The following is a 14,457-nucleotide window of genomic DNA, read 5'->3' on the forward strand; positions in this document are numbered from 1 at the left end:
TGAGATTTCTCTGGTGTATTTTAATTTATTTTTTTTAAGTTTATTTATTTTGAGAGAGAGAGACAGAGAGAGGAAGGGGCAGAGAGAGAGAGGGGGAGAGAGAATCCCAAGCAGGCTCCACACTGTCAGCACAGAGCCCAAAGCAGGGCTCGAACTCATGAACCATGAGATCATGACCTGAGCCGAAATTAAGAGTCGGATGCTTAACTGAGCCACTGAGGTGCCCCTGGTTTGGTGTATTTTTTAATATGCTTCCCCAGGTATAGATGGAAAGCCTTTCCTTTGGGTGGTATCTTGATAGGAAAGGTAAATTTTGAGGCAGACACATCACCATATATGGAAAAATATCCTTATTCAGCACTGACTCCTCGCCTGGGGTTTAAAAGCACATTTTAACCATCAGGGCAAATTAACAGTAAAATTCGGAGCTGAACATGACCTCAGAGATCCTACCATCATTTGCTTATTTTATAAACGTAGGAAGTGACAGATTACATGGCTTGCTTGTAGAGCATTCAGAGAATTTGATCGTTGGTTATCATAAATTTTTATAGACTTAACTTTTTGAAAATGCATGATAGGATGAAAACTCACTGTTTATATCACTAATTCTATATAATGGAATATAGGATTGTACCGGTAGGTTGAATTCTGGTTTGCAGCTCTTCTCTCACTAATGGACACCAACTATATTGTAACCTGTTTGGCTACAAGAAAATTCTTCTTTATGGATTACTTTGGATGTTCAGTCTCTTCTGCGTAGTTCGTGCTGATCTTGAACTACATTGCCCGGTTTTCACAAACTGACAAAACCGAGTGAAGAAGTTGAAAACCCTTGATACTGAACAAAATTTTAAGGTGGAACCCATTGACTTGTGATGTTGAGTTCAGAAAAGGATGGGCTGGAAAAGTGACAAAGACTGTCCCCAAAAAGAAGGAAAAAGTAAGCAAAAAAAATATTCCTGTCCCTTAAGGCAGATTTTCTATTGTCCTTCTCATCATTCATTTCCAGCTATTGGAACTCAGGTGCTATCTATCACTTTGCTTGATCACCTTGTTCTATATTTGCTTATTTTCTCACTATTTTCAAACCCTGTCCTAGAAATTCTCTAGGTCATTTATTTGGATGATCATAAGATAATGTATAGTTTCAAGGCCCGCCCATACTTTGACCTGCCTTCCACCCACCCCTTTCTTTATCATTTGAATCACATTCATTGGGCAGTTTTCCCTTACAGCCATGCTCTCCTAGCACACCCATTCTAAACTCCCAAACCTGGACCCATGAGCCATCTGGGAGACTGAGCACTGCCAGAGAAAATCAGTTACTTTGCTCACCAAATGCAAGAGAACAGTGTGTATACTCATTCCGCTTATGTCCCTCAACATACTGTAGACTCAATATTCTTGGGCATTCCAGACATGTAAGAAAATTGCATATTTTCATGTTGTTTTAGCGTTGAAAAAATAGACCCTAAAATCTTGTAAAAACTCCTCATGGGTACATGTTTCTCAACCAGGACTTTGATTAAAATTTGGATCTATTACTCGAATTTAAAATCTTTCTCAATACTCTAAGGTGCTCTATGTTCCTGATTAGAAGACTGATACCCTATATATATATATATATATATATTTTTTTTTTTTTGAGAGATAGAGAGAGAGGGTGCGGTGGGGGGGGGGGGGGGGGCAAAAGGAGAAGGAGAGAGAATCCGAAGCAGGCCCCATGTTCAGTGCAGAGCCTGATGTGGGGCTCAGTCTCATGACCATGAGATCATGACCTGAGCCAAAATCAAGAATTGGGCACTTTAACCGACTGAGCCACCCAGGCGCCCCAGAAGGCTGGTATTCTTAATGCCCAACTGAACACGTGCTACGTTTATGAACAGTAAGATAACGAAGAAATAGAAAATATGCCCCACTTCTACCCGAAGGAAGACCGAGACCATAGGGAATTTTAAGAACGCCTCTGGAGTCACATGCGCTGCAGGTCAACGCTGTTGCTGTGGTGTCATTACTCTACTGCCACGAGACACCTAAGACAGTCCACTCAAAGGCAGTAATTGAAACCGACTACAGATCAATACTTTCCGAAATACCAAAACATGTTATGAGAGGTTGTAGAAATGTTAAATTTCTATAAAAGCTTCTAAAGCATACTCTCACATCCTTTGCTATTTTGACCTTGAGTAGTATCGCCTAAGTGCATGACATACAGTGCTTGAGGATGGTGTCTATAGCAAAAAGCACCCCTCATCAAGGAAGATTATAAAGGAGCATATATGCCTTAGTCTGGCTCATATCATACCTTCATCCCCAGTCTTGCTACCAACCAAGACTCCAAAATAGTAAATAACATTTCTCCCCACATCCAGTTTCTCCTGCCCAAGCATGCTCAACTCGATTATCTTTAGTATGCCTTCCAGACTCAGATTATAATCACCCACTTTATAACCACGCCATTGTGATTCTCCCAGATGATCAAAGACAGGAAGCTTCAGGAGACAGATCAACAGGTCTTGGGTATTGAATCCAGCTAAAATGTGTCTAAATCTCCATTTCGGGGGGAGAATTCCCATTCCCTCAAGTATATCACGGCCTTCCCATGGCCACCGGTGACGGCCATTCACGCATCAATTCAGTTTCTGATTTTAACAAACCATCTCCTCTTGTGTATTATAAACAGAAAAGGTGGGACTCAAATTCCATGCAGCAATAGCACGGATGATGGTGATTGGAACTTCCACAAAGAGTTAAGGTATGTTGGAGTTGCTTTCTTGTACAACAAGATGACAAAGACAGTAAGTAATGTCAGGCTTTGATAGAACAAGTTACAGGTGTGAAGGAACATTCCAAAATGTCAGGATTAAACACTGAAGGAATGAGATGATTCATTACCAAAATGTTCCTAAGATTTTTCTTGTCGAAGAAGGTTTCTGAGATGTTAAGATTTGGAAGATGTGGAAAGGTATATTAGGACAAGTTTGGCTGCGATATGGGATCAACCCAGAAGAGTAGAATGGCTCAAACAAACGAGATTATTCTTCCTCACGAAAGAATCCCAGGTGGCTATTTCTGGCCCACGGATATCTCTGCTCCAGCGGTGATTTCAAGAAGCAGACGCGCCCACCTGTTGGCTCAGTCATCTGCTGTGGTATCCAGGAAAACAAGGTGAATTGGGCAAACCCCATTCATAAAAGGTTGACTCAAAACTGTCCTGGGTGGATTTTTCCTTTGTTGTGGAAAAAGCTGCCACGGTTTTTGGATTTTAAACTGCTTGTGGCATCTATGTTTAAAACACGGGATTATTTTCCTTTAAGCTCTAGATGATTGTTCTCAGAAAGATACCATCGCTTGCCTGGCACCTGAATTCTCTTAAAAATGTTCTTCAGGATAAGGCACAATAAGAAAAACACAGAGCCCAGCGGGAAAGATAGCCTTTGTTATACTTTGTTTCTTAAGAAAAGCTTCCTTCAGCTGTTTTTAATTTTTGCGTTTAAAAAAAAATTTTTTTTAACGTTTATTTTTGAGAGAGAGAGACAGAGCGTGAGCAGGGGACAGGCAGAGAGAGAGAGAGGGAGACACAGAATCCAAAGCAGGTTCCAGGCTCTAAGCTGTCAGCACAGAGTTCAACGCAGGGCTCGAACTCATGGACCGTGAGACCATGACCTGAGCCAAAGTCAGAGGCACAACTGACTGAGCCACCCAGGTGCCCCTACTTTGGTGTTTTTAAAGTAGATTCTTCCCACCCGCCAATCAAGGAGCTTAGCTATGAGGTGAGAAAGCAAGGTTAATCTCCCTTTTTTAAACATAAAAATATTTTCAAAATTATGAATATTTATCATTTTGGAATAAAATATCATTAAACTCTAAAAGAATAAGAAATTTTATAAAAGTGGAAGTTTAGATGAGTTTTCCAAACTTTTTTAACAAGTGAGAACAATTATCTCGCACTATGTTTTCACGCAGGTGCGGGGAAAGCTCTGGGGGTTCAAAATCACCTCACCGGACAGTAATGAGGTTATGGGGCTTATAGACGATATAACCGAAGGCAGCTAGTGAAGACACAGAGTTAGTGCTAAGGACAAAGTGACTTAATTTCTAAAACACATATATGTTGTGTTTTTTCAGAGCACGTCCCTAAAAATCACCCCTTCGTACGATGTGCTTGTCATTTACAGACACTGGTCATTCTTGCCAGCTGCCTGCAAAGGAGCATACCGACCAGAACGATATTTTCCAGCACCGGAAGATATTTCTTGTCGCTTCCACTTTTGGCTAGAAATTTCCTCTGCGAGTTAAGGTCCTTGAACAAAGAGCTCCACGCTCTCAGAAGCTACTGCCATCTCTCACGTAACGTGCAAGCCTGTCACCGACTGTTTCTTTTCCAGGGAACACTGTCTCCTCGACTAGGGACCTAGTTACCGTCGACACCAAAACCACAAGCTTTCTTTTAAAAGAAACCATGGAAACCACAGCCTTTCGACTTCACTAACGCAATTGACTCCCTAATGGTCAGTACTGCCGTTAAAAAACTAAATTCAGTGGGTAAATGTGAAAGTCTAATTGGCCTTATTAAACAATTCATGAATTGGAATCATCGAACAAGTGGTGGGGGTGGGGGGAGGAGCCTTCTGCTGAGCTAAAAGAAAGCTTTCAAAGGCAGAGAGGGGACATCAAGAAAAGAAAGGAAAGAAGGAAGGAAGAAAAAAGCAAACAAAGGAATTTAGTAGCAAGGAATGCCTTGCTTAGGAGAGGCTGCCCTCTTAAGGAGAGGGGAAGGGGCCTGTCAGTAAATTTCCGAGCCCGGACCGAGAAATTCTACGTTGACTGCTTAAAGGTTACATTCCGGGCAAGTTGAAACTGCAGGTAGGTTACGGATTAAGTCTGGTTGACTGGGAGACAAACCATCAGAGACTCTTAAATACAGAGAACAAAATGAGGGTTGCTGGAGGGGAGGTGCGGGTGGGAGGGTGTGGGGGGAGGGATGAGCTAAATGGGGGATGGGCATTCGGGAGGGCACTTGTTGGGCTGAGCACTGGGTGTTGCGAGTAAGTGATGAATCCCTGAATTCTATTCCTGAAATCATGATTATGCTATATGTTAACTCACTTGGATTTAAATTTAAAAATTAATTAAGAGAAAAAGCCTGGTTTTCTGTACATGCCCTAAGGGGCACTATGTGGGGCCTGTGGTTTTCTTCTTAGCACTGTTCACGAGGAAATTGCCTTGAGGCCTTGGAGTACGTGCTGAAATGTTGACCAACCGTTACAAGAAGAAAGAGCCTATTTTGCTGACTTCTGCCTTCCTCCGTTCAACAAAGCTGGCTTTGCAAATGTGGCTGTCATTCCCCAAGTGTGCAAACTTGGGAAAGTAATCCTAACCCTGAGAGCTTCTGTCCCCGAATCTGTAAAGAAGGGATCATACAGGCGCCTGGGTGACTTAGTTTGTTAAGCATCTGACTCTTGATCTTGGGGTTGTGAGTCTGAGCCCCGCATTGGGCTCCATGCTGGGCATGAAGCCTACTTAAAATAAGTAGTAAATAAGGAAAGAAAGAAGGAGAGAAAGAGAGAGAAAAGAAGGAAGGATCGGAATCTTACCTCTCAGCTTGACAACTATATGAGATACTAACGGCATTTGCCACATACTGAGACTTGTAATCTTTAAATTATCAATATATTTTTTCCAGGAGAGCTTTTAGGGTTATTAGGAAAGAAAGAAAGAAACAAACAAACAAACAAAGAAACAAAGAAAGGGAGAGAGAGAGAGAGAGGAGATCATAATTACACCTCTCAGCTTGAGAACTAAATGAGATACTATATGTAAAGCACGTAACATAGCTCTTGCCACATACTGAGACTTCTAATCTTTCCATTATCATTAACATATTTTTTTCAAGTGAGCTTTTAGGGTTATTAGGACATAACAGAGCCAGTAAAAGCACATCCATTAGAATGTTAACTGGAGACACAAACCAAGTGCAGGACAGGTAGATGGATGAGATAAATAATATGTAATCTAACAACACCCAGGATAAGTTTATAAGATATGACACTCTAAAACAATGTTGCCACTCGGGCACCTGGGTGGCTCAGTCGGTTGAGCGTCTGACTTTGGCTCAGGTCATGATCTCACGGCTTGTGAGTTGGAGCCCGGCATCGGGCTCTGTACTGACAGCTCAGGGCCTGGAGCCTGCTTCGGATTCTGTGTCTCCCTCTTTCTCTGCCCCTCCCCCACTCTTTCTCTCTCTCCCTCTCTCTCCCTCTCCCTCCCTCTCTCTCTCTCTCTCTCTCAAAATAAATAAACATAAAAAGAAAAAAAGGCAATGAGGCCAAACCATCAGAAAGCTCAGGGTTGCCAGAGGGACAGAGATCACAGGACAGAGACAACATATTTTTCCCCTTGTTAAAAAACAAAATGCAAGGGTAAATTTGGAGATCTAATTGGCTTTACTGGGCAGCATCCCATCAGGTGGGAAGAGAGATACTCTTCTCACCTCTGGGGACAGTATCTGTGGTCGCTGTGACACCATTGTCTTCTCCAAACGGAGCACCCCAACTTTCTGGGCCATGTGGTCATTCACAGCGCTCCCCAGATTGACGCTGAGACCACTCTTGGCCTGGGACATGTGGCGGCACATTTCCGATCTGCTGGGCTCCTAGAGGGACCGTACCTGCACTTGCCTGTCTATTTTGTTAAACTCCAAGGATATTTCAACTCGATTAGGGGCAAGTTGTAATGGCTTTTGGGGGAAAAAAAAAAAAAAAAGCCCAAGTGGCATCTATCTGTTCCTTCGATAGCCATAGTGGTCTTTTATAAACTTATTTATTTATGTATTTATTTATTTTTTAATGTTTATTTTTGAGGAAAAATAGAGTGTGAGTGGGGGAGGGGGAGGGACAGAGGCAGGGAGACACAGAATCCGAAGCAGGCTCTGCACAGGGCCCGACGCGGGGCTCGAACTCACCAACCACGAGATCATGACCTAAGCCAAAGTCGGAGGCTCAACCGACTGAGCCACCCTCTCTGCAATCTTCCAACGCTTCCCTTTTCTAGGTGTCGTTTCCTCCCTTCCTTCCTTCTGGCTGCCGAGTCAGCTCTGCTAAGCACTGGCTCACGTGCGGGGACGGAAACCTTGGGGCTGTTTCCCCCCTTAGAGATCTCAAAAAGTGGGCACCACGCAAGCGTAACCAAGTGCCTTCCATCCCCCAGACCTAAGCAGACCTGTGTCTGTTAGCTAGAAGATGTGCTCATTACCGGGGTATGTGGGTGGCTCCGTTGGCTAAGCAAATCAGCATGCTCTTGATTTCGGCTCAGGGCACTATCTCACGGGTCCGTGGGCTCAAGCCCCGCGTCGGGCCCTGCACTGCACTGACAGTGTGGAGCCTGCTTAGGATTCTCTCTCTCCCTCTCTCTCTCTCTCCCCCACCTGCGCCCTCTCTGTCTCTCTCAAAATAAATAAACTTAAAAAAAAAAAAACAAATACATTAAAAACAGTAAACTTTGAAAGATGGGGTCAGTCGCCTCACCTCATTTAAGATTTGCCCGTATTTTCTGTGTCCTAAGGTGATGCAGTAAACCATCCAGATTTAAAATATACGAACTCCCAAAGCGTGCCCACCCTTCCACAGTTCAACGGAGCTTCAGCCTGGAGGAGTACGGCCTCTCGCAGCCCACCCTGGAGCAGGTGGGTCGGTCTTCGTGATTTCATTTATTTGCTTATTAATTTTTAAGCGTTTAGTTTTATTTCGGGGAGCGTGCACGCAGGGGAGGGGCAGAAAGAGAGGGTCAGAGGATCCGAGGCGAGCTCTGCACTGACTGTCTGAGAGCAGCGAACCCAACACGAGGCTCAGACTCACGAACCTCGAGATCGTGACCTGAGCCCAAGTTGAACGCTCAACTGACTGAGCCACCCACGTGCCCCAGGATTTGTGGTTTTATATCAGCCGTGAATATTAAAGTACCGTCTGTGAGTAGACACTGCACTCAGTCCAGAGCTACTGGAGGCCGTGTGGCCTCCTTCTATTCTATTCGTTTCCAGAAGAGGTTTTCTTGGACCTCTCCAAAGAGAAGGAACTGGATGATTTGGAGGAGGAACTTCAGCCCTCAGCCAAGTGCAAGCTTCTGCTGGAACAGCCCGGAAGCCTCAAATACCCTCTGTTTCTAAAAAAGAATTATGCTGTTTTAACTTACTGAAAATGTTTTGGAATGATAAAGCTGCAATATTATAATTATAATGTTATAAGTTCTCCGAGAAACACAGCATAGTTCTTCCTGTAGTGGAGAGGCAGAGCAAGGGCTGGGCAATGGCAGTGACCACGTGAACAGAGGCACATGGCTGAGCCCGCCCCAGGGTCACAGCCTCTGTGTTGTGTCTCTGCACATCATATTTTTCCTTTTTTTTTTTTTTAACTCAACATTATCTGTGAAATCGGCATGGCAATGGGTCACTTTTATTTGTTGTCGTGTGGTATTCCACTGTGTAAATACACCATAATTTATGTATCCGTTCAGGCTATTATGACTAAACCTGCTGTGAACATCCTTTTATAGGTCTTTCGATGGACGGCGGCACTCATTTCTGTGTATCTATGCCTACACTCCCAAGTGCCGGTCTTAGAGTAGGCACTTCCCTACCTGTAGTAGATACTATCAAACAGTTATGAAAAGTGGTCGTACAAGTTTACAGTCGTCTCAATAGTATGTGAGAATTCTGAGCCGCCCACATTGTCCTCGGTTTAATAACAGGCATTCTGGTGCATGTACATGATTTTAATTTACGTTTCCAGACGACTAGTGACGTTAAACATCTTTTCATACGTATTGGCCACTTGGAAGTTCTTTTGCTGGAATACCTATTGAGATCTTTTACCCATTAAACAAATCAAATTGTATGCTTTTCGTTTATTGACTGGTGGTATTTCACATATATTATTAATATGAGTCCTTTGCTGAATAGATAGATAGATCTACGGTGGAAGTACACAATGGATGTGTTCTCTTATTTTGTGATTTTTAGTTTCTCACTCTTCCTTTTCACAAATGGAATTTCATTTGTGGATAGTCCTGCTTTATTTTTTTTAATGTTTTATTTTTGAGAGACAGCGCAAGAAGGGGAGGGGCGGGGGGGGTGGGGACAGAGGATCCGAAGTGGGCTCTGTGCCGACACCAGCAAGCCCAACGCGGGGCTCGAACTCACAAACTGTGAGATCATGACCTGAGCCAGAGTCGGACGCTCAACTGACTGGGCCACCCGGGCACCCCTAAATGGTCCTGCTTGAAAAATACTTTGTTTTTCCCAAGGTTATGAAAATATTCCTCTGAATAAGTTTTAACTTTTCCTTTCTAAAAATTATGACTTCTAAGTCATTTTTCTCCATTTGTGAACTGCTAAGACAACAATGCTGAATGCCTATATTGATTGTGGACTTCCTTCTTTTTCCCACGCACAGAGGTAAAGCATTCTCTATTTCACCATGAAGAGCGATATTAGCTGTGTTTTTTTTTTTTTAAATCCTTCATCGTATTGAAAGATTCCCTTCTTTTCTTAATCCGCAGATAGTTTTTATTATGAATGCATAGGTAACGTTACGAAATGATTTTTTTCTTCTAGTGAAATAATCATTCATCACTAGTGGTTATGATGATTAATTAAATGGTTGGATTTTGGAATGCTAGCCAGACTTCTCGGACCAGTTCATGGCCAATTAAGCCATGGTCACCTGGATTTGATCTGGTAACATTTGGTTAGGACTTTGCATCCATGCTTATGAGGCATGTTGCTCTATCATTTTCATTTCTTGACATGCCCTTGTCCGACTTGGTATGCAAATAGTGCTGGCCTCCTAAAACACGTCGGAAACTTGGGTGGATCACACCAGGTCAGATGTCGGAAGGGACACTCAGACTCCTCACATAAGCTGTTAAAGGTAAAGGATATGCTAGATCAGAGAAAAGCATAGGCAAGCATTGGGCTCTGGAAATAGTGCCCTAGGCTTCTTTCTCAATCACATGGAATATGCTTCTTGGCCTGAAGATCCACCAAGATGTGTGCAAGAAATGTGACATCAGGGAAGTCTGGGAAAAAGTTTCCAGCAAGATGGTCTATGCCTCACTGCTCATGACGCCAAGCTATCTTCAGGAGTTGGGCCAAGAGACCCTGGCCCTCCCATCGGTCCGGATCATAATTCTCTCCTTTGTCTCCCACCATATCAGGTGACTCTGGCTTTGCAGGAACTGTAGATTCCTCCTTTGACTACTCATCAAGTATTTAAAAAGTCCCTGATGGCAGCATAAAGAGGAACCTTCACCGGTTCAGTTGCAGCTCTACAGGTTGGTGGAACATCTGTATCATCTACTCTCTTTAGTGTTCCGCTAAAATGTTAGCAATTACTCTATTCATTTCTTCCACTTTCAAGTCATTTTTAATTAAGCTTCTACACGGTCGACGGCCTCAGAAGGAGTCTTCCACTTCCTATGTATGACTGGCGTTGTACAATTCTTTTTTCATTATGCGTTATACAACCCCACATTTACCCTGGCTAATAAGCTGGGGATGGGGAGTCTGTCCCTTTATACAAATCTCTGCAAAAGCTGCTGCGACCTGACGGTCTGGTTGAGACCCTAACCTTCCCTTCCACTTGGGTGTATCTTTGACATTCGTGTGTAAAATCCGCTTCAGTAGAGGGTCCAAGGAGTTCCTTGGGGCCCCTGGGTGGCTCAGCTGGTTAAGCATCTGACTCTTGGTTTCAGCTCAGGTCATGATCTCACACTTCGGGGGACTGAGCTCTGCATCGGGCTCTGTGCTGAAGGCGCGGAGCCTGCTTGGGATTCTCTCTCCCTCCCTCTGTCTCTGCCTCTTCAGTGTTCATGCTCTCTTTCTCTAAATAAATAAATATAAATAAATAAACAAATAAATAAAAAGAGGGAGTTCCTTAAGATCGTTCACAGAACACCCTAACTCTTTGACCACATCTCCCCATGTTTGGGTAGTCTTGATTGTCCTCCAACCGCCTGCTACCTATATAATCTTTTTGGTGATCATTGATGGGACAGGGACCCAAGCCATCAAAACAGATTTCCCCCAAACTCCTTACGATGTTATGTCCCTTTCTTACAGACTGAATCGCCAGCCATAACATAGCAATTCTGGTGGCCCACAGTATTTCTTAGTTACTTTCATTTTTGGTGAATGAACCCAAAGCAGCCAGGGTACCATTTTTCTGGCTGACCTCAGCCAGAATTTCTTTTGTAATGTACTTGTAATTCATAGAGATATACCAACACCAAAACCCCAGATAAACTTTTCCTTTTGTCCATGGCTACGGTGCTTTAGCGACAACCCCCAGGGATGGTTACAAAACCCAGCTGGCAACGGTAGTTCTTCAACAGGTCTTTCTTCTGCAAACTTTTGTATTTGTCTCTCTCCCAAACAGAGCCACGGCCATTATTAAAACCGTGGAGCCAGAGAGACTTTAAAAAATCTTCTACCACGGTGCTAATTCCATAAATTGTATAGAGGCAGATAATTGAAAGGACTCACAAGACCCTTTGGGGTGTGTATTTCTGTAAGGTACAGCAGGAGAAAATAAAGGAGGGGCAGGGAAAGTATCGGGGGCCTGAGAAAATTCCAGAAGTAGATCCCCATCGTCCTTTTTCAATCACACAGGTAACTGTTTGTATTTGAATCATCAGCCACCAAGATAATGTGCAAGGAATACTCGTTCCAGGAAAGCCCAGGTAAAAGTAAACAGAGGCATGTGTACCCCCCCCGGTGATTTATCCAAACCAGGCTGTGTAACTGGTTAAATTAGAAGTAAACTATCAACGCAACATCGCTATACAATGAAGACAAGGTGGCCCCAGGTACTGGCAGGGGCGTTTCACACTTTAAGCGGCACATTGTAAATTACTAGCTGGCCCTTCTAGTGTTCTCTTGGCCAAGTGTCAGTAGTTAACTTCTTAGAAAAATTTTCCATCGAGACCTGGATGTGTCCCTCTTCTCCTCCAGGGAAAGGTTTGTGGTGATACATTCAACTCCTTACATTGTGAAAGAATGATTCAATTTGGAAAATATCTTCTTGCGTTACTTTGGGTAAGTGTGCGTGTGTGTGTTTTTTAAAGGATTTCTCATTTAATCCAAATTTTCAAATTTATTAAGATATGGTAGTTTATAACACCCCTGTTCCTTTTTTTTTTTTTAATGGAGTTTGTTTATTTGTTTTGAGAGAGAGACAGACAGTGCAAGTGGGTGAGGGGCAGAGAGAGGGAGAGAGAGAATCTCGAGCTGACTGGACACTGTCAGTGCAGAGCCCCATTCGGGGCTCGAACTCACGAACCGTGAGGTCATGACCTGAGCCAAAATGGAGAGTCAGATGCTTAACCAACTGAGCCATTGGGCGCCCCCTTGTTCCTTTTCTATATTGGCAGGATTGATAAAGAAACTTTCCTTTTCATTCCTGATAAGTAATTTGTCTCTTATTTTCTTAGTCGACCTAGTAGATTATAAAATTTTATTATTATTTTTCAAGAATCAAATGCTGACTTTGTCGGTCTTTCTCTTTGGGGCAACTAAACTTCTCTGTCAGGTTGAACTTACTGTTGTATTTCTGGCTTCTTAAGACTGAAGCTTCAATCACTGATTTTCAAACTTTTTCTTTTCTAATATATCCATTTAGAGCTACAAATTGCCCCCTAATCATTACTTAGGATATAGTCACAAGTGGATATAGTCACAAGTCTGATATGTTGTATTTTCATTATCATTGAGAAATAACGTTGGGGCACCTGGGAGGCTCAGTCAGTTAAACATCCAACTTCAGCTCAGGTCATGATCTCGCGGTTTGTGGGTTTGAGCCCCGCATCAGGCTATTTGCTGAGAGTTCAGAGCCTGGAGCCTGCCTCAGATTCTGTGTCTCCCTCTCTCTCTCTGCCCCTCCCCCACTTGTGCTCTGTCTCTGTCTCTCAAAAATAAATAAACATTAAAAAAAATTTTAAAGAAATAATGTTTTCTAATTTTTCATTTTGATATCTTTTTTAGTAACACTTTGATTTTTTTTTGGTACCATTTCTTATTTAGAATTGCATTACATTTGTGCAAACACATACATGTACATATACACATGTGCACACATTACTATTATATTTTAGAAAATATTTCATTTTAATCTATATTTTCTTTCAGGCCCCCCCAAATAATTAAGTTAGTTAGTGGTTTACATCTTTAAAAAAATTTTTTTTAATGTTTTTATTTTTGAGAGAGAGACAGAATGCGAGTGGGGCAGGGGCAGAGAGAGAGGGAGACACAGAATCTGAGGCAGGCTCCAGGCTCTGAGCTGTCAGCCCAGAGCCCCAAGCAGGGGTAGAACCCATGAACTGGGAGATCATGACCTGAGCCGAAGTCAGACACTCAACCAACTGAGCCACCCAGGAGCCTCAACATATTTTTAAATATTTATTTATTTAAAAGTTTCGGTTAATTAGTGAGATCTACTGTCCTCCTGTTGTGGCCTTATTAATTTTTACTTTTGTTTTTTTGGCTCTTTGATTTGGCTTTCTTTTTCGTTTGTTTTGTTGTTATTTTTTCTGACTTTCTGTGCTGGACATTAAATTTGTATTTTATTTTTTTTTTTTTTCATATAGGAATATTTGTTGGAGGGGGCTATCAGGAAGACCCCAGGGTTGGCCGCAGCAGTCAGAGGCTGCTCACCCCTCCCCTGTCCCTGGAACATAGGCCCCATCCACCAGAGCCATTTTGTTTTTGTTTTTTTGGTTTTTTGTTTTTTTTTTTATTATTATTTATTTTTTTTTTAATGTTTATTTTTTATTTATTTATTTTTTTAATATATGAAATTTACTGTCAAATTGGTTTCCATACAACACCCAGGGCTCATCCCAACAGGTGCCCTCCTCAATACCCATCACCCACCCTACCCTCCCTCCCACCCCCCATCAACCCTCAGTTTGTTCTCAGTTTTTAACAGTCTCTTATGCTTTGGCTCTCTCCCACTCTAACCTCTTTTTTTTTTTTTTTCCTTCCCCTCCCCCATGGGTTTCTATTAAGTTTCTCAGGATCCACATAAGAGTGAAACCATATGGTATCTGTCTTTCTCTGTATGGCTTATTTCACTTAGCATCACACTCTCCAGTTCCATCCACGTTGCTACAAAAGGCCATATTTCATTTTTTCTCATTGCCACGTAGTATTCCATTGTGTATATAAACCACAATTTCTTTATCCATTCATCAGTTGATGGACATTTAGGCTCTTTCCATAATTTGGCTATTGTTGAGAGTACTGCTATAAACATTGGGGTACAAGTGCCCCTATGCATCAGTACTCCTGTATCCCTTGGATAAATTCCTAGCAGTGCTATTGCTGGGTCATAGGGTAGGTCTATTTTTAATTTTCTGAGGAACCTCCACACTGCTTTCCAGAGCGGCTGCACCAATTTGCAT

The 14,457-nt window shown here is 42.6% G+C and overlaps 1 long non-coding RNA gene across 2 annotated transcripts; it reads left to right on the forward strand.

Annotated features, from left to right (window-relative positions):
• The first annotated feature begins 2,062 nt into the window (after nt 1-2,062).
• On the forward strand, nt 2,063-13,745 carry LOC128774253 (uncharacterized). 2 transcript variants are annotated; one of them, XR_008418785.1, is made up of 5 exons: nt 2,063-2,758; nt 4,132-4,514; nt 7,567-7,687; nt 10,216-10,336; nt 13,642-13,745. It is a non-coding gene; the product is annotated as an uncharacterized LOC128774253 (long non-coding RNA). The 2 variants fall into 2 exon arrangements; XR_008418784.1 differs by lacking the exons at nt 2,063-2,758; nt 4,132-4,514 and adding an exon at nt 4,532-4,869.
• The last annotated feature ends 712 nt before the right edge of the window (nt 13,746-14,457 follow it).

Source organism: Panthera pardus, unplaced genomic scaffold (assembly GCF_024362965.1).
Source record: "Panthera pardus isolate Hobbes unplaced genomic scaffold, ASM2436296v1 HiC_scaffold_3, whole genome shotgun sequence".
Lineage (NCBI taxonomy): Eukaryota > Metazoa > Chordata > Mammalia > Carnivora > Felidae > Panthera > Panthera pardus.